The sequence below is a fragment of the Thalassophryne amazonica genome, chromosome 2 (genome assembly GCF_902500255.1).
Source record: "Thalassophryne amazonica chromosome 2, fThaAma1.1, whole genome shotgun sequence".
Taxonomy (NCBI): Eukaryota; Metazoa; Chordata; class Actinopteri; order Batrachoidiformes; family Batrachoididae; genus Thalassophryne; species Thalassophryne amazonica.
Window position 1 is genome coordinate 103,887,462 of NC_047104.1, and position 21,054 is coordinate 103,908,515.

The following is a 21,054-nucleotide window of genomic DNA, read 5'->3' on the forward strand; positions in this document are numbered from 1 at the left end:
ACCTGACTGAAACTCTTCAAATAGACCATTCCTCTGCAGATGATCAGTTAGCTGTTTTACAACTACCCTTTCAAGAATTTTGAGAGAAAAGGAATGTTGAGATTGGTCTATAATTAGCTAAGATAGCTGGGTCAAGTGATGGCTTTTTTAAGTAATGGTTTAATTACTGCCACCTTAAAAGCCTGTGGTACATAGCCAACTAATAAAGATAGATTATCATATTTAAGATCGAAGCATAAATAATGGTAGGGCTTCCTTGAGCAGCCTGGTAGGAATGGGGTCTAATAGACATGTTGATGGTTTGGATGAAGTACTAATGAAATAACTCAGACAATCTGAGAGAAAGAGTCTAACCAAATACCGGCATCACTGAAGCAGCCAAAGATAACGATACGTCTTTGGGATGGTTATGAGTAATTTTTCTCTAATAGTTAAATTTTATTAGCAAAGAAAGTCATGAAGTCATTACTAGTTAAAGTTAAAGCAATACTCGGCTCAATAGAGCTCTGACTCTTTGTCAGCCTGGCTACAGTGCTGAAAAGAAACCTGGGGTTGTTCTTATTTTCTTCAATTAGTGATGAGTAGTAAGATGTCCAGCTTTACGGAGGGCTTTTTTTTATAGAGCAACAGACTCTTTTTCCAGGCTAAGTGAAGATCTTCTAAATTAGTGAGACGCCATTTCCTCCAACTTACGGGTTATCTGCTTTAAGCTGCAAGTTTGTGAGTTATACCACGGAGTCTGTTGTGTGGGCCGCTGAAGAGGAGGTACTGCTAGCCCACGACCACCAGAGGGCGCCCTGTCTGGAGTGCGGGCTCCAGGCACAGAGGGCACTGCCGCCTCACAGGAGCAGCCGGGGTGACAGCTGTCACTTATCACCTACAACAGCTGTCACCAATCATCTGATCAGCAGGGGTATATCGCAGGACGACATCTCCACCTCTTTGCGAGATATCGCTCTACTAGAGGTAACGTTCTCAGCTGACTGTGTTCTTGACAGTAACCCTTTATTACTTTTGTGCGTGAATAGCAGACATTCTTCCAACGAGGTGGAGGTGGTTTTCCCGCCATACGGATTGCTGGGTGCCAACGCACCCCCTTTAACTGTGTTTGTTCCTCGCCAGCAGTACCAGATCCGCACGCGGAGGCAGTGGCCACCTGGGAGTTCGGACTTGGCGGCTCCAGTATTCCCGGGGTTCGGTGGCGGAGGAAATCGTGTGGTTCCGGTTCTGCTTTGGACGTCTCTTATCTTCGAGCCTGCCCACGTGACCATTCTTGTAAATTGACTTCTTTGTCTATTGTTGTGATCCTGTGGTTTTGTTGTGCTTATTCACACAGTAAGTGTTGTTATTTGAGTTCCCTCCATTGTCCTTCATTTGCGCCCCCGTTGTGGGTCCGTGTTCCTACACTTTCACAACAGGATATCTCGGCCAACGTCATGGACCCCGAGGGGCGTCAACCGGCTGTTGAACGGCCAATGGAAGAGCAGGCGCACGTCTGCAGAGGAATGATCGGTGAGTTGCAGCGAATCCTCACCACGCCTTACGGCTCGGCTGGATCTAAACCAAGCAGAACGTCCTCCTTAACCGCAGGGTGGGGCTCTCGCCGCCGCGCAGTGAAGCGCCCCTCAGGGCGCTGCTGCGGCTCCCCTCCTGTCGACCCTGTGCGCAACAATGACGTTCCACAGGTCGTTCAATGACCCCTCCACCTTCCTCTGAAGCATACATAAGCCCTCCAGAGCCGTACGGGGGTGTGTGGAGACATGCGCGGACTTTCTTATGCAGTGTTCGCTCGTCTTCGCACAACCGTCATGTACGCGACTGATGCTAGTAAGATAGCTTATGTAATTAATCTGCTTCGCGGCGAGCACGCTCTTGGGCTACAGCGCTCTGGGAGCAAAATTCACGGCTCCTTCTGACATATGATGGGTTTGTGAGGGAGTTCAGAACAGTGTTCGATCACCCAAATAGAGGAGAGACCCCTTCAGCCGTGCTGCTGTCAATGAGACAGGGGCGCCGGAGCGCAGCTGCTTATGCAGTCGACTTCCGCATCGCGGCTGCGAGGTCCGTCTGGATAGCACTGCCCCCCGTGCCGCCTTCGTAAACGGACTGTCGTTGGTCCTGAAGGAGCACCTGGTGGCCAAGGACGAACCGCGGGATTTAGACGGACTTATCGATCTCGTTATACGATTAGACATCGGTTAGAAGAACGCCGTCGGGAACGAGATGAAGGGCGTGGCCGGGCACGCGCCGTCCTCTCCCTTCCGGTTCCGACCGAGTTCCGCCTCCCCACGCTCCACGGCCTCTACGCTCCGTGTGGTTACAGCTCCCCCCTGCTGATGAAGCTATGGACACGAGCAGGGCCACATTTAGGCCACCAGATAGACAAAGGAGGCTGGTCGCGGAGCGTGCTTTGTTTGTGGCTCGATAGAGCATCAAGTGAGGGACTGCCCCGAGTGGTTAAAACACCAACGCCCGCCCCTAGAAACTGGGTTAGGGGTGGGCCAAAACATTCACGTGGGACATACCCCTATTGCCACACGACTCCCAGTGACAATCCTTTATGAGGATTTAACCCTGAAGGCCCCAGCACTGGTGGACATGGGCTCTGAGGGAATCTGCTAGACAGCAGATGGGCCAGGGAGGCAGGGCTCCCTCTGGTGGCGCTTACCTCGCCTGTGCAGGTGCGGGCACTAGATGGCTCCCTACTCCCTCTAATCACACATAAGACACCACCAGTAACTCTGGTGGTGTCAGGAAACCACCGGGAGGAGATCGAGTTTTTCGTGACTCCTGCCCCTCCCGTGTGATTCTCGGGTTCCCTTGGATGTTAAACACAATCCCCGGATCGATTGGCCGTCCGGGGTAGTGGTTCAGTGGAGCGAGACCTGCCATCGGGCTGTTTAGGTTCCTCGGTTCCTCCGGTTCCCAGGCTAAGGAGGAGGTCAGAGTCCCGCCCAATCTTGGGACGTGCCGGTGGAGTACCATGATCTTGTGGATGTGTTCATTAAGGATTCTGGCGCTCACCCTTCCCCCCACCGTCCGTACGATTGTGCCATTGATTTGGTTCCAGGCGTTGAGTTCCCGTCCAGCAGGCTGTACAACCTCTCACGACCTGAGCGCGAATCAATGGAGACCTACATCCGGGACTCTTTAGCGCCGGGTGATCCGGAATTCCACCTCCCCGATGGGTGCAGGTTTCTTTTTTGTGGGTAAAAAAGACGGCGGACTTTGTCCATGCATTGATTATAGGGGGCTGAACGAAATCACGGTTCGTAATCGATACCCGTTGCCCTTGTTAGATTCAGTGTTCACGCCCCTGCATGGAGCCCAGATATTCACTAAGCTAGATCTTAGAAATGCGTATCACCTGGTTCGGATCCGGAAGGGAGACGAGTGGAAGACGGCATTCAACACCCCTTAGTCACTTTGAGTACCTGGTCATGCCGTTCGGCCTCACAAACGCCCCCGCGACGTTCCAAGCATTAGTTAACGATGTCTTCCGGGATTGCCTGCACCGATTCGTCTTCGTATATCTAGACGATATACTCATCTTTTCTCGGATCCTGAGACTCATGTCCGGCATGTCCGTCAGGTCCTGCAGCGGTTGTGGAGAACCGGCTGTTTGTGAAGGGCGAGAAGTGTGAGTTTCACCGCACCTCTTTGTCCTTCCTGGGGTTTCATCTCCCCCAACTCCGTCGCTCCTGATCTGGCCAAGGTTGCGGCGGTGAGAGACTGGCCCCAACCCACCAGCCGTAGGAAGCTGCAACAGTTCCTCGGCTTTGCGAATTTCTACAGGAGGTTCATTAAGGGCTACAGTCAGGTAGTTAGCCCCCTGACAGCCCTGACCTCTCCAAAAGTTCCCTTCACCTGGTCGGATCGGTGCGATGCCGCGTTCAAGGAGTTGAAACGGCGCTTCTTGTCTGCACCTGTTCTGGTGCAGCCCGATCCTAGTCGCCAGTTTGTGGTTGAAGTGGACGCCTCGGACTCAGGGATAGGAGCCGTGCTATCCCAGAGCGGAAAGGCCGATAAGGTCCTTCACCCGTGTGCCTATTTTTCCCGCAGGTTGACCCGGCCGAACGGAACTATGACGTCGGCAATCGAGAACTCCTTACGGTGAAAGAGGCTCTTGAAGAGTGGAGACATCTGTTGGAGGGAACGTCCGTGCCATTCACGGTTTTCACTGACCACCGGAACCTGGAGTTATCAGGACCGCCAAGCGGCTGAACCCCAGGCAAGTCCGTGGTCACTGTTCTTCGGCCGTTTTGACTTCCGGATCACCTACCGTCCCGGGACCAAAAACCGAGATCGGATGCCTTGTCCGGGTACATGAAGACGAAGTCAAAACGTTGTTGTCGGATCCACCGGAACCTATCATCCTGGAGTCCGCTATCGTGGCCATCCTCACCTGGGACGTAGAGAAAACCGTCCGGAGGCCCTGGCACGGAGCCCGGATCCCGGAACTGGGCCGAAGAACAGACTTTATGTCCCACCAGAGGCCAGGGCTGCAGTCCTGGACTTCTGTCATGGCTCCAAGTTCTCCTGTCATCCAGGGGTGCGTAGGACCGTGGCAGTTGTCCGGCAGCGCTTCTGGTGGGTGTCCCTGGAGGCCGACGTCCGGGATTATATCCAGGCCTGCACCACCTCGCCAGGGGCTGCTCCACCGCCCCTGCTGCTCCAGTGCCTCTCATCGCCCCTGGTCCCACATCGGCCTGGATTTTGTCACGGGCCTCCCGCCGTCCCAGGGCAACACCACCATCCTCACGATAGTGGACCGATTCTCCAAGGCGGCCCACTTCGTGGCCCTCCCGAAGCTCCCGACTGCCCAGCAGACAGCGGACCTCCTCGTCCACCACGTCGTCCGGCTGCATGGGATTCCAGCAGACATCGTCTCCGATCGCGGTCCCCAGTTCTCCTCCTCGCAAGTCTGGAGGAGCTTCTGCCGGGAACTGGGGCCACGGTGAGTCTCTCGTCCGGGTATCATCCCCAGACCAACGGGCAAGCAAACGGGTAAATCAGAGGTGGAACAGGCCTTGCGCTGCGTAACGCCGCGCACCCGGCGGCCTGGAGTACCCATTTGGCCTGGATCGAGTATGCCCATAACAGCCAGGTGTCTTCAGTCACCGGCCTCTCCCCTTTTGAGGTGTCTGGGGTATCAGCCCCCGTTGTTTCCGGTGTTGAGGGAGAGAGGTCGGCCAGGCCACCTACGGAAGTGCCGTCGGTGTGGCGCGCCGCCCGTTCTGCTTTGCTGAAGGCCCGGACGAGGGCAAAAGCCCATGCAGACCGTCGCGGACCCCGGCCCCTGCGTATCGGCCAGGGCAGGAGGTGTGGTTGTCCACAAAGGACATTCCCCTCAAAGTGGACTCCCCCAAACTACAGGACCGTTACATCGGCCCCTTCAAAATCCTTAAGGTCATCAATCCAGCCGCAGTGAGGCCGGAACCTGAAGCCTCACTGCGGATCCATCCTGTTTTCCATGTGTCCCGGATAAAACCGCATCACACCTCACCCCTCTGTGCTCCGGGTCCGGCGCCGCCTCCTGCCCGATCATCGATGGCGAGCCGGCTTGGACTGTGCGCCGGCTCTTGGATGTCCGTAGGATGGGCCGGGCTTCCGGTATTTGGTGGACTGGGAGGGGTACGGACCCGAAGAACGCTCCTGGGTGAAGAGGAGCTTCATCCTGGACCCGGCCCTCCTGGCCGATTTCTACCGCCGCCACCCGGACAAGCCTGGTCGGGCGCCAGGAGGCACCCGTTGAGGGGGGGGTCCTGTTGTGTGGCCGCTGAAGAGGAGGTACTGCTGGCCCACCACCACCAGGGGGCTCCCTGTCTGGAGTGCGGGCTCCAGGCACCAGAGGGCGCTGCCGCCTCACAGGAGCAGCCGGGGTGACAGCTGTCACTTATCACCTACAACAGCTGTCACCAATCATCTGATCAGCAGGGGTATATCAGCAGGACGACATCTCCACCTCTTTGCCGAGATATCGCTCTACCTCGAAGGTAACGTTCTCAGCTGACTGTGTTTTTGACAGTAACCCTTTATTACTTTTGTGCGTTGAATAGCAGACATTCTTCCAACGAGAGGTGGAGGTGGTTTTCCCCGCCATACGGATTGCTGGGTGCCAACGCACCCACCTTTAACTGTTTTTGTTCCTCGCCAGCAGTACCAGATCCGACACGCGGAGGCAGTGGCCACCTGGGAGTTCGGGACTTGGCGGCTCCAGTATTCCCGGGGTTCGGTGGCGGAGGAAATCGTGTGGTTCCGGTTCTGCTTTGGACAGACGTCTCTTATCTTCGAGCCTGCCCACGTGACACATTCTTGTAAATTGACTTCTTTGTCTATTGTTGTGATCCGTTGTGTTTGTTGTGCTTATTCACAACAGTAAAGTGTTGTTATTTGACTTCCTCCATTGTCCGTTCATTTGCGCCCCCTGTTGTGGGTCCGTGTTCCTACACTTTCACAACAGAGTCAGGCACTTCTGATTTAAAGCTCTCTTTTTCAGAGGAGCTACAGCATCCAAAGTTGTCTTCAATGAGGATGTAAAACTATTGACGAGATACTCTATCTCACTTACAGAGTTTAGGTAGCTACTCTGCACTGTGTTGGTATATGGCATTAGAGAACATAAAGAAGGAATCATATCCTTAAACCTAGTTACAGCGCTTTCTGAAAAACTTCTAGTGTAATGAAACTTATTCCCCACTGCTGGGTAGTCCATCAGAAGAAATGATCAGACAGAAGGGAGTTTTCAGGGAATACTGTTAAGTCTTCAATTTCCATACCATAAGTCAGAACAAGATCTAAGATATGATTAAAGTGGTGGGTGGACTCATTTACATGTTGAGCAAAGCCAATTGAGTCTAATAATAGATTAAATGCAGTGTTGAGGCTGTCATTCTCAGCATCTGTGTGGATGTTAAAATCGCCCACTATAATTATCTTATCTGAGCTAAGCACTAAGTCAGACAAAAGGTCTGAAAATTCACAGAGAAACTCACAGTAACGACCAGGTGGACGATAGATAATAACAAATAAAACTGGTTTTTGGGACTTCCAATTTGGATGGACAAGACTAAGAGTCAAGCTTTCAATGAATTAAAGCTCTGTCTGGGTTTTTGATTAATTAATAAGCTGGAATGGAAGATTGCTGCTAATCCTCCGCCTCGGCCCGTGCTACGAGCATTCTGGCAGTTAGTGTGACTTGGAGGTGTTGACTCATTTAAACTAACATATTCATCCTGCTGTAACCAGGTTTCTGTAAGGCAGAATAAATCAATATGTTGATCAATTATTATATCATTTACTAACAGGGTCTTAGAAGAGAGAGACCTAATGTTTAATAGACCACATTTAACTGTTTTAGTCTGTGGTGCAGTTGAAGGTGCTATTATTTTTTCTTTTTGAATTTTTATGCTTAAATAGATTTTTGCTGGTTATTGGTGGTCTGGGAGCAGGCACCGTCTCTACGGGGATGGGGTAATGAGGGGATGGCAGGGGGAGAGAAGCTGCAGAGAGTGTGTAAGACTACAACTCTGCTTCCTGGTCCCAACCCTGGATAGTCACGGTTTGGAGGATTTAAGAAAATTGGCCAGATTTCTAGAAATGAGAGCTGCTCCATCCAAAGTGGGATGGATGCCGTCTCTCCTAACAAGACCAGGTTTTCCCCAGAAGCTTTGCCAATTATCTATGAAGCCCACCTCATTTTTTGGACACCACTCAGACAGCCAGCAATTCAAGGAGAACATGCGGCTAAACATGTCACTCCCGGTCCGATTGGGGAGGGGCCCAGAGAAACTACAGAGTCCGACATTGTTTTTGCAAAGTTACACACCGATTCAGTGTTAATTTTAGTGACCTCCGATTGGCGTAACCGGGTGTCATTACTGCCGACGTGAATTACAATCTTACCAAATTTACGCTTAGCCTTAGCCAGCAGTTTCAAATTTCCTTCAATGTCGCCTGCTCTGGCCCCCGGAAGACAATTGACTATGGTTGCTGGTGTCGCTAACTTCACATTTCTCAAAACAGAGTCGCCAATAACCAGAGTTTGATCCTCGGCGGGTGTGTCGTCGAGTGGGGAAAAACGGTTAGAAATGTGAACGGGTTGGCGGTGTACACGGGGCTTCTGTTTAGGGCTACGCTTCCTCCTCACAGTCACCCAGTCAGCCTGCTTTCCCGGCTGCTCGGGATCTGCCAGAGGGAAACTAACGGCGGCTAAGCTACGTTGGTCCGCACCGACTACAGGGGCCTGGCTAGCTGTAGAATTTTCCACGGTGCGGAGCCGAGTCTCCAATTTGCCCAGCCTGGCCTCCAAAGCTACGAATAAGCTACACTTATTACAAGTACCATTACTGCTAAAGGAGGCCGAGGAATAACTAAACATTTCACACCCAGAGCAGAAAAGTGCGGGAGAGACAGGAGAAGCCGCCATGCTAAACCGGCTAAGAGCTAGTAGCTGCGCTAAGCTAGCAGATTCCTACAAACACACAAAGTGAGTAATGTGTAAATAATTTAGAGGTGATTCAGCAGAGGGAGTGCTTTAGTTAAGGCATGTGAAGATTACACTGTGAAACAAATCGTTATCTAGGTAACTAGATCAGTCTAACTGCGCAGATTAAACAGCTAACAGATACAGCAAAACACCGCTGTGCTCCAGAACAGGAAGTGATACAATACCGCAGTGAGAGCCAACCACCAGTAGAGGCAAGCAAGAGTCAAAACCACAAGGCTCAAGAACACAAAGAACCAGATTATAACAAGACATTGATATGTTTGATCATGTACATCATTTGTACATCATATGTACATCATTTGTCATGCACTTCAATATACCATGCATTTTGGTTCCATGCATCTCAGTGTAATTTATTATTATTATTATTACCTTTATTTAACCACAAAAAAGTCTCATTGAGATTAAAAATCTCTTTTACAAGAGCGTCCTGGCCAAGACAGGCAGCAAGGTTACGTATCAATTTCAGCATTCCACCACACATACAGAATAAACAAATTATCAGCCAATGAAAAGTTTCAGTATAAAAGTTCAAAAACAACACATTTTTACAAAAAAATCAGTTAAAACAACTACAAGTCAATGTGCCAGCATCTCTGTCATTTAAAAGTCCTTTAAAAGATTCTAAGGAGACCAGCTCCTCAGTTTTAAGTCATTCTGTAAAGGTTCCATGCAGAGGGTGCAGCAAACTGAAAGCCCTTCTTTCCCAGTTCTGACCGGACCTTTGGGACTGACAATAAAAAACGGTCGGCAGAACGAAGTTGATAGGAACCAGTGCATTTCCGAGAAATACATCCTTAAGTAACCAGGAAGCTGACCAAGTAAACATTTATAGATGAGTAAATACAATGCCTAAGCCTGCGAAACGCCAGGAGGACCAACCAACACGAGCATAAAGAATACAATGATGTGTAAGAGCTCTGAGGCCAGTGATGAACCTCAGAGCTCCATGATAGACAGCATCAAGAGCTCTCAGACTCTGAGCTGATGAGTGCATGTACAATGCATCGCCGTAGTCCAATATTGGCATAAAAGTGGTGGCAACAAGCCTCCTCCGGGCCTCAAAGGACAGACAAGTCAATTCGAAAAAGAAACCCAACCTGATTCTGAGTCGATTTACAAGCAGATTAATATGATGTGCAAATGAAAGTGTATTGTCAATCCAAATTCCAAGATATTTGTATTGTTTAACAAATTCTGTTTGAATTCCCTGCAAGGTGGTGATTTGTGGCAGGATTTGAGGTTGGATTTGGTGTTTGAAACAACATGACTTTTGTTTTGTCTGAGTTTAAGATAAGTTTTAATTAAGAAGATTATTTTGAATAATGTCGAAAGCTGATTGTAAATGATGATGGCTTGAGCGGTGAATGTGCAGCTGTAGATGATTGTGTCATCAGCGTAAAAATGTGAATGTGCATTTAATATTCTGATTTATGTTATTAATGTAGAGAATGAATAGTAGAGGTCCTAATACTGATCCCTGTGGTACACCCTTGGTGATGGTGAGTGTTTGATGTGAATCCATCTATCTTCACACATTGAGTCCGGCATGAAAGGTAGTTGTGAAACCATTTTACTGTCTGATTTGAAAATCTGCATGCAGTGAGCCTATGTTCCAGTATCGTATGATCAACTGTATCAAAAGCTTTTGTGAGATCTATGAACAGAGCTGCACAATGATGTTTACTGTCCAGGGTGGTAATGATGTCATTACTACTTTTAAGCAGCAGTGGTTGTGCTATGTTGCTTCCTAAACCAGACTGAAAATCAGATAAGATATTATTGTCAGAAGAAATTCTTTAACTTGAATACTGATGAGTGACTCCAGTAGTTTGACCAAGGCGGATAATTTAGATATTGGTCTGTAATTATTCAAAGTGTTGGATCACCACCTTTTAACAGAGGGAGAACAAAAACCGATTTCCAAATTGATGGAATTTCATTTGTGGCCAGAATGAGGTTGAAGAGGTGAGTCAAAGGTGAGGCTATAAAGTCAGCTGCTATTTTTAGGAAATAGGGCTCAAGGTTGTCAGGTCCTGGAGATGTCGAGATGTTTAAGTGTTTGAGGGCTTTGTGTACCTCACTGACTGTGAAAGGGTGAAACTAAAAGGTTGAGTTATACCAACACGAGAATCTACACTTAAGTCTACTAAGTTTCTGTGAGTACTATGAAGTGAATCGAACAAGGAACCCGATGCTACAAAGTGTTTGTTAAAACAGTCCAACATCTTTGCTTTATCGTAAATTTTTTGAGTGTCTGTTACAATACAAGATGGGAGCTCACCGCATTCATTAGTTTGATTAATAGATTTAATTGTCTTCCAAAACTTCATTGGGTTTTTTTTTTTAAGAACTCCTTTACATTTTCATAAAAATGCATCCATGACACAAGGAAGTTATCTACTACTATAGCACAAAATGTAAGTGCTTTTTACCTGTCTAAATTTAAGTAAAATGTCTAAAGACAAGGTTATTTTTAGGTGTCATATAAAACAAATAATGAATGATTTCCATTTGTGTATTGGGAAGAATATTCGCACGAGTTGATAGATGGAATGTTCCATTCAATGAGGCAAAGCTGAAAGATGATTATTTCATTTACACATTAGCATTAATTAGCAGTTAGTGATAGCTATGCAATAGATTAGTTAACACTGATCTGATAGTGCCATTGTTATTGAAATAAAATGCTAGTCACAGGTTTTAATGCCACAGCGAAGCCACCAGTTGTTAGGACCACCTCTCTGTTCATTAATCAGTCACCTGAACTCAGGTGACCTAGCCTGTTAGCCTTAGCTGGCTTGGTAACTTCAAGAAGATGGACATGTTCTAGCTTCAGTCAGTCCACTCTGCTCACTCTGGTTTTGCTTCTGCTCTTCTACCCATTTGTGGTTGGGGTGAGAGTTAGGCATAGTCAGACATGAGAAAGAGGGCACCACCCAAAGCCAACCCACTTGAGCATCAGATCCATTCTTCAAGAAATTTATGGGTGACATCAGTGAGGGTTTGTCCATTTTTCTGTTTCTCTGTATATACAGTTGTATGCAAAAGTTTGGGCACCCTGATAATTTTCATGATTTTCCTTTATAGAATCATTGGTTGTCTGGATCAGAGAGTTCATTTAAATATCCTATAGCAGACAAACACACTATTTGAAAAGTGAAATGAAGTTTCTAGTATTTACAGAAAGTGTGCAATAATTATTTAAACAAAATTAGGCAGGTGCATAAATTTGGGCACCATTGTCATTTTAATGAGTTGAATACATTTAGCACTAATTATTGTAAACAAAATTGGTTTGGTAAGCTCATTAACCCTTGACCTCCTTACACAGGTGAATCCAATCATGAGAAAGGGTGTTTAAGGTGGTCATTTGCAAATGTTTCCTTTGCATCTGTTCTAATGAGTGGCAACATGGGAGCCTCTAAACAACTCTCAAATGACCTGAAAACAAAAATTGTTCAACATCATGGCTTAGGGGAGGTACAGTGGGGCCATAAAGTATTTAGTCTGCCCTGATTGCGCACGTTCTCCTACTTAGAAAGATGAGAGAGGTCTGTAATTTTCATCATAGGTACACTTCAACTATGAGAGACAAAATGAGAGAAAAAAAAATCCAGGAAATCACATTGTAGGATTTTTAAAGAATTTATTTGTAAATTATGGTGGAATATAAGTATTTGGTCAGTAACAAAGCTCAACTCAATACTTTGTAACATACAAAACATACAAAAAGCTATCTCAGAGATTTCAGCTGTCAGTTTCCACTGTGAGGAACATAGTGAGGAAATGGAAGACGGCAGATTCTTGAGTACAAAGTTCATGAATCAGTGACAAAGTTGAAGTTGCACCGGGGCTGGATCTTTCAACAAAAACACTGCTAAAAATCTAAACACTGCTCAAAATCTACTAACGCATTCATGCAGAAGAACAAGTACAACGTTCTGGAACGTTCTAAAACAAAGGTAGAGAACTAACATGGAAGTCAAAAGTACAGAGTGCAGACAGGAAAGAACAACACGACTGAAAAACAAGAAGACACAGGGACTCAGACGGGACAGATCACAAAGAATACTAACAAAAGGACACGGACAGAACACAATGATTATCAACAGAGGGACACAGACAGGGAGCAAACCACAACACTATATAACAAAACCAAAAGTCTTCATAGGATAGGTCTGGTGTCACTGTGTAACTCACTCGTTTTAAAAATTGCCCTTTTTTTCCATCGCTTTGTACATTGCTTTTCTCAAAAATCATGACCCATACAAAGATACAGAACAAGACATAAACAGTTCATAACAATATAATAAATACATAAATAAAGAATAAAAAAAATAAAAAAACATACAATACTAAAACCTCCTAATGTGCCTGATTGTTAGCGTGTTTATTATGATATTTGTTAAGGGCTATGATTGATATAGGAACAAAAGAGTTCCTATATCTATTCAGTCTGCAATGGGGGACTCTGAAACGCCGGCCCGATGGTAGCAACTCGTATTGCGTGTGCAGAACATGGGAGGAGTCAGAAAGAATTCTGTCCGCTTGCTTCATCACGCACTGATCAAAAATTGACTGAGGATTGTTATACTGTTTCAAACCAATGATTTTCATTGCTGTGAGAACAAGGTAGTTTAATTTTGATCTTAGGGACACAGGAAGGTTCCCAAACCAAGTGGTTATGCCACATCTTAGAATGCTTTCAAGAACTGCCTGATAAAACAGTAACATAATTTTTGGTCGACTCCATGAAAACGCAAACGCCGTAGAAAATAGAGTCGTTGATTCAAGCGGGAACATAACCAGTCAACATGAGTGTTCCATGTAAGGGAACTGTCTATACAGACACCAAGATATTTGTACGATTGCACCTGTGTGATTGGTTGCTGGTGTATAATTACAGGGTTGTGATTGCCAACTAACTTTATCAAAAATGACTTCCTCTGTCTTTTTAACATTTAAAGGTAACTGGAATCACACCACTCAACAAACTGCCTCACCTCTGAATGATAGATATTCAAATCATCATTCTGTTGAAGTAAGCACAGAAGTGCTGAGTCGTCTGAATATTTAAAAATATAGTTCCCAGGGTGCTTGGCTGAACACTCATTAGTATATAAAGTAAAAAGGACAGGTGAGCTCACACATCCCTGTGGTGCTCCAGTACTGATGTCTTTGATTTGGGACAGGCTAGAATTTACCTTAACCTGCTGTGTTCTGTTTGTCAAAAAAGAGTGAAACCACCGTATAAATGATGGGTTGACATCCAACGCTTTAAGTTTCTGAATTAGTAAGTATGGCTGAAGCGTATTAAAGGCGGAGCTGAAGTCAATAAAAAGTAATCGGGCATATGATGACTTGTCATCAAGATGTTTTAAAACAAGATGCATGATGGTGGAAATCGCATCATCTGTGCATCGCCCTCCCTGTAAGCAAACTGAAATGGATCTAATTTGCCATCTACATCTATTTTCAGCCTGCTCACAATGTATTTCTCGAAACATTTCATCACAACTGATGTCAATGCTATAGGCCTAAAATCATTGTCTTCGCTGGGGTTTGCCTTCTTGGGCACCGGGATGATCATAGAACGTTTCCACAGGGCAGGGACTGTATGGGTGTCTATAGACTGTTGAAAAACAGGACACCAAGCTACAGTAAGCTCCTGTGCAAATGTTTTTAACAAAAATGATGAAATCCCATCTGGCCCTGCAGCCTTTTTTAACGGAGCACGCTGAAAGAGACGTTCGACCTGTTGTGGATCAATCCACAGTCTATGTGACGCATTATCAGAGGGGGGTAGGGAGTCCAGCTCCTTGTTACACTTTTCAGAGAAATCATGTGTCTCAAATCTCAAATAAAAATCATTTAACTCATTGGCCAGCCATAATGCAGCTCCAAAACCATTACGAAACATTGATATATATATATATATATATATATATATATATATATATACACAAGGTCTGTTAGAAAAGTATCCGACCTTTTTTTTTTTCAAAAACCATATGGATTTGAATCACGTGTGATTGCATCAGACAAGCTTGAACCTTCGTGCGCATGCGTGAGTTTTTTCACGCTTGTCGGTTGCGTCATTCGCCTGTGAGCAGGCTTTGTGTGAGCGCTGGTCCACCCTCTCGTCGTTTTTTTATTGCGAATAAATGTCTGAACGATTTGGAGCTTTGCTGCATCAATTTTTTTCCAGAAACTGTGAGAGACCTCCAGGTGGACACCGTTCGGAAAATTAATATGGCTTTCAAGGACGATTTTATGGGGATTATACAGATTAAGGAGTGTTACTGCCGCTTTAAGGACGGCCCACAACTGCTGAGAGCGCGGTGCGCTCCCAGCGCCGATCGACATGCTCAGACCCCGCTGAAACAACCAGATAATTTCCAACGTGAAGGCTTTGTTGAGCCGGGACCTCGTCTGACTTTCAAAAAGGCAGAAGTCGTGGACATCAGCACTTTTTCGGCACATTCCACTGTTACAGGAGTTTTTTTCATAGAAAGAAAAGCGGAGGGACGCACCACGGAGCTGTTCATTATGCGGGACAAAACCACCTCGGTGTTGGTCTCACAGGACAGCTTTGAGATGGCTTTCAGATGGATTCCGGTTGCTTTTCAGTCATGTGATTATCCGATTGTGATTGTGCATGAGTGGACATGCCCCAACATGTCCTGGAAGGCTTCATCACGGTATTGCTTTGCGCCATGCGGCTCCTCTTTCCATGACAAAAACTCCTGTAACAGTGGAATGTGCCTTTCATTTCTAAACTGGACGCTGTCTTGATCCGGTATGTCATCTGACTAGCACAGAAATTGTGAAAAGACGTGGACATCAGCACTTTTTCAGCACATTATGACAGACATGTGGAGGAGTTCCGCGCGTCGCGGTGGAGCCGCATGGCGCAAAGCAACGCCGTGATGAAGCCTTCCAGGACATGTTGGGGCATGTCCAGCTCATACTCAATTTCTCGGATAATCACATGACTGAAAAGCAACCGGAATCCATCTGAAATCCATCTCAAAGCCCTCCTGAGAGACCAACACCGAGGTGGTTTTGTCCCGCGTAATGAACGGCTCCGTGGCGCGTCCCTCCGCTTTTCTTTCCATGAAAAAACTCCTGTAACAGTGGAATGTGCCAAAAAAGTGCTGATGTCCACGACTTCTGCCTTTTTGTGAAAGTCAGACGACGTCCTGGATCAACAAAGCCTTCACGTTGGAAATGATCTGGTTGTTTCAGCAGGGTGTCAGCCTGTCGATGGGGGCTGGGAGCGCGCCGCGCTCTCAGGAGTTCTGGGCAGTCCTTAAAGTGGCAGTAACACTCCTTAATCTGTATAATCCCCATAAAATCGTCCCTGAAAGCCATATTAATTTTCCGAATGGTGTCCACCTGGAGGTCTCTCACAGTTTCTGGAAAAACATTGATGCAGCAAAGCTCCAAATCGTTCAGACATTTATTCGCAATAAAAAAAACGACGAGAGGGGTGGACCAGTGCTCACACAAAGCCTGCTCACAGGCAAATAACGCAACCAACAGGCGTGAACAAACTCACGCATGCGCACGAAGGTTCAAGCTTGGCTGATGCAATCACACGTGATTCAAATCCATATGGTTTTTTAAAAAAATAATAAGGTCGGATACTTTTCTAATAGACCTCATATATATATATATATTTTTACACAGTTATCCTTTATTGACCGAGTTTCATTCATGAAGTCAGTGGTGTGTGTGCACATCTCTGTGTGTGAGTGGTGTGTGTGTGTGTAAGTGCAGTCCGTGTCCTTGGACGACACAGGCACGGGCAGGAAACATACACCTGTTTATCAACCAAATGTCACGGACAAAGTGACAAGAATAACCAAAACCACTTACTTATGGAAGGAAATATTGTCTCCCTTGTTCCTTTGTTTGTGGCTTTGCCAACATGCGCAGCTTTCCGGCATTTTAAACCTGTTTCTTGATGAGACTAATAGAACTTCAATGAACGAGCTCAGTAAACTGCACTCGTACCCAGCAGAGGAGACCTCAACCAGTGAGGTCAACCGGAACTGACTTCATCCAATGGCGATTTACATGTCAATTTAGCGGCACATTTGATTCAAATAATATTATCTACACTGCACTCAAACATTCTGCAAGTGCATGATTAACAATTTTTACCAAGGAATGCACAAACAAATTCTCAAAAAGTACTTCTGTTCCCCTTTAAAGGGAAACTCTGGGATTTTATAATTTAAGCTCTATTTTTAGAAGTTTTGGGAATCATCTTTTCACTGCACCAAAAAGAAATTCATCAGCACATTGTTGCTCAAGAAGGAAAGCACCTTCATGGGTTAACTAGCTAATTCCGACCGCCAAGGACGTAATAAAATCATCAGCGTTTATTTATTTACTTCTCTGTCTGTCTCGGCAGGATTATGTCAAAACTGATGCACAGAGTTTGATGACATTTTCACCACAAATACATATTAGGCCATGGAAGAACCCTTTAAATTTTGGAGGTGATCCAGATCCAGATTCTGGATCAAGTTTTACTTTATATAGGCTTTGAAAGATTACTGTTGGCAGGATTATGTCAAAACTGCTGCACGGATTTTGACAAAATTTTCACCACAGATACATATTAGGCCATGGAAAACTCCATTAAATTTTGGAGGTGATCCAGATCTGAATCTGGATTCTGGATCATTATTTAAATTTATATAGGCTTTGAAGGATTATGTCAAAACTACTTCATGGATTCTCACCAGATTTGCACCACAGATAAGGCATGCAAGACTCCACTGAATTTTGGAGGTGATCTCGATTCTGGATCAAGATTTCCCTTTAAAGCTTTGAAGGATTACTTTCAAACTACTTTATGAATTCTCACCAAATTTGGACCACAGATAGATATTAGGGCATGGAAGACTCCACTGCATTTTGGAGGTAATCTGGATCCAGATTGGCAGACGTCAGAAATCTCTGTTTGCTCTTGTTAATGTAATGGTATAGGTCAGTCAGAAACACAGAGTCAACTACCTCTTGTCACTCGTTTTTCTTCACTTTCAGTAAAGTACAACCCCTGTTAAAAATTATGGAATCACCAGCCTCTGAGGATGTTCATTCAGTTGTTTAATTTTGTAGAAAAAAAAGCAGATTACAGACATGACACAAACTAAAGTCATTTCAAATGGTAACTTTCTGGCTTTAAGAAACACTATAAGAAATCAAGAAAAAAAGATTGTGGCAGTCAGTAACGGTTACTTTTTTAGACCAAGCAGAGGAAAAAAATATGGAATCACTCAATTCTGAGGAAAAAATTATGGAATCACCCTGTAAATTTTCATCCCCAAAACTAACACCTGCATCATATCAGATCTGCTCGTTAGTCTGAATCTAAAAAGAAGTGAACACATCTTGGAGAGCTGTTGCACCAAGTGGACTGACATGAATCATGGCTCCAACACGAGAGATGTCAATTGAAACAAAGGAGAGGATTATGAAACTCTTAAAAGAGAGTAAATCATCATGCAATGTTGTAAAAGATGTTGGTTATTCACAGTCAGCTGTGTCTAAACTCTGGACCAAATACAAACAACATGGGAAGGTTGTTAAAGGCAAACATACTGGTAGACCAAGGAAGACATCAAAGCGTCAAGACAGAAAACTTAAAACAATATGTCTCAAAAATCGAAAAATGCACAACAAAACAAATGAGGAACGAATGGGAGGAAACTGGAGTCAACGTCTGTGACCGAACTGTAAGAAACCGCCTAAAGGAAATGGGATTTACATACAGAAAAGCTAAACGAAAGGCATCATTAACACCTAAACAGAAAAAAAAAACAAGGTTACAATAATGGGCTAAGGAAAAGCATTCGTGGACTGTGGATGACTGGATGAAAGTCATATTCAGTGATGAATCTCGAATCTGCATTGGGCAAGGTGATGATGCTGGAACTTTTGTTTGGTGCCGTTCCAATGAGATTTATAATGATGACTGCCTGAAGAGAACATGTAAATTTCCACAGTCATTGATGATATGGGGCTGCATGTAAGGTAAAGGCACTGGGGAGATGGCTGTCATTACATCATCAATAAATGTACAAGTTTACATTGATATTTTGGACAATTGAAAGGATGTTTGGGGATGTTTCAAGATGATAATGCATCTTGCCATAGAGCAAAAACTGCGAAAACATTCCTTGTAAAAGACACATAGGGTCAATGTCATGGCATAGGGTCCGTGTCAACGAGTAGAATCTGATTTGATGCATGGTGTTAGTTTGGGGGATGAAAATTTACAGGGTGATTCCATAATTTATTCCTCAGAATTGACCGAGTCCATATTTTTTTTCCCTCTGCTTGGTCTAAAAAAGTAACCGTTACTGACTGCCATAATTTTTTTCTTGATTTCTTATAGTGTTTCTTAAAGCCAGAAAAGTTGCCATTGAAATGACTTTAGATTTGTGTCATGGCTGTGATCTGCTTTTTTTTTCTACAAAATTAAACAACTGAATGAACATCCTCCGGGCCGGTGATCCATAATTTTTGTTAGGGTTGTAATAAGAAATTTGATTAATTAAATTTTTCTTCATGCCTTGATTTGGAATAGAATATGCAGTGTTCCAAATGCATTCTGCATGTATGTAAACAAAAGCTATTGTAAGGATTTTGAGCTTTACTCACTTTTTATCCCCTTGGTAGAAAATATGGGGGGCATATAGCAATCAGCATTTCCATCTGTCTGTCCCTTTTTCAGTTGTTAGCGCGATATCTCACAGAACCACTTGACCAATTTCATTCATATTTAGCATAAGAGTATACATGATTATCCTCCCACACCACTCAGTTATGTTACTTTGGGGTGAATTTCAAGGTCACAGCAAAGCTATTCAAGATATTTCATTTGCCTCCCTTGTTAGCGCAATATCTCAAGACCAGTTAACCCAGTTTCATTCATGTTTAGCATAAGGCTGTACGTTTGTGATTCCCTGACCACAGGTGATTGCAGTGACCTCATAGTGTCAACCTGACTCCAGAAAGGCAAAAGAGGGTGCATGTTTCTTTGTAATCACCAACTCCACCAGGTGATGTCATTGATGAACTCATCCTGCATGCTGTTAATCAGTAAAATCACCTGGTACAGTTGATTTCACTGCTTTCATGAGCTGGGACCACAGTCACAAGAGTTCCCATTAGTGCTCACAAACCGGACGGCAGAGCAAATGTAATACCGCCTCTGCTGCACCGTTTTTCACACTCCATTGTCCCCTCACCCGTGAACAAGACCCAGAGGTACTTGAACTCCCTTCACGTGGGGCAAGACCCTCATTCCCTACCCGGAGTTGGCAATCCATCAGCAATTCATTGGTTTGCAGCTTTACTTTACTCTGGGTCTTGGGGGGAGTGAGGGGGCAGAAAACCAGTCAGTATCTGGTGTGACTACCATTTGCCTCACGCAGTGCAACACATCTCCTTTGCATAGAGTTGATCAGCAGCCAGACGCCATTGAATGTGAGCATATTGCCCACTTAAATCTGTTACAACGACGAACTGCAGTCAGGTCGAGACCCCGATGAGGGTGAGAAGCATGCAGATGAGCTTCCCTGAGAAGGTTTCTGACAGTTTGTGCAGAAATCCTTTGGTTCTGCAAACTGATTGTTGCAGCAGCTGTCCGGGGTGGCTGCTCTCACACGATCTTGGAGGTGAACATGGTGGATGTGAAGGTCCTGGTGCTTGGTTGTGGTTACATGTGGTCTGTGGGTTGTGAGGCCAGTTGGATGTACTACCACATTCTCTGAAACGCCTTTGGAGACAGCTTATGGTAGAGAATTGACCATTCAACTAATTTTTCATTTTTTTTCATTATATTCATTTATATAGCACCAAATCACAACAGAGTTGCCTCAAAGCGCTTCACACAGGTAAGGTCTAACCTTACCAACCCCCAGAGCAACAGTGGTAAGGAAAAACTCCCTCTGAGGAAGAAACCTCAAGCAGACCAGACTCAAGGGGGACCCTCTGCTTGGGCCATGCTACAGACATAAATTACAGAAAACAATTCACAGAACAATTCATGGACGAATATACAAGAAATGCTACTGGCGCACAGGACAGGAGCGTTGCCAACACAAAATACAACTCCCATCTCTGGATGGAGCTGCACATTAAACAGAGAGAAAAAACAGAGTCAGGCATCAGAAAACAAAAAATACTGTACAATTTGCCAGTATTAAACAACAAGAAAAACAGAAGAAATACTAAGGTGATCGGACATTCAATTGCACACTCCCTCAAAACTTGTGACATCTGTGGCATTGTGCTGTGTGATAAAACTGCACATTTCAGAGTGGCCTTTTATTGTGGCCAGCCTAAGGCACACCTGTGCAATAATCATGCTGTCGAATGAGCAGCTTGATATGACACACCTGTGAGGTGGGATGGATTATCTCGGCAAAGGAGATGTGCTCACTAACACGGATTTAGACACATTTGTGAACAATATTTGAGAGAAATAGGTATTTTTATATATTGAAAATGTTTTAGAT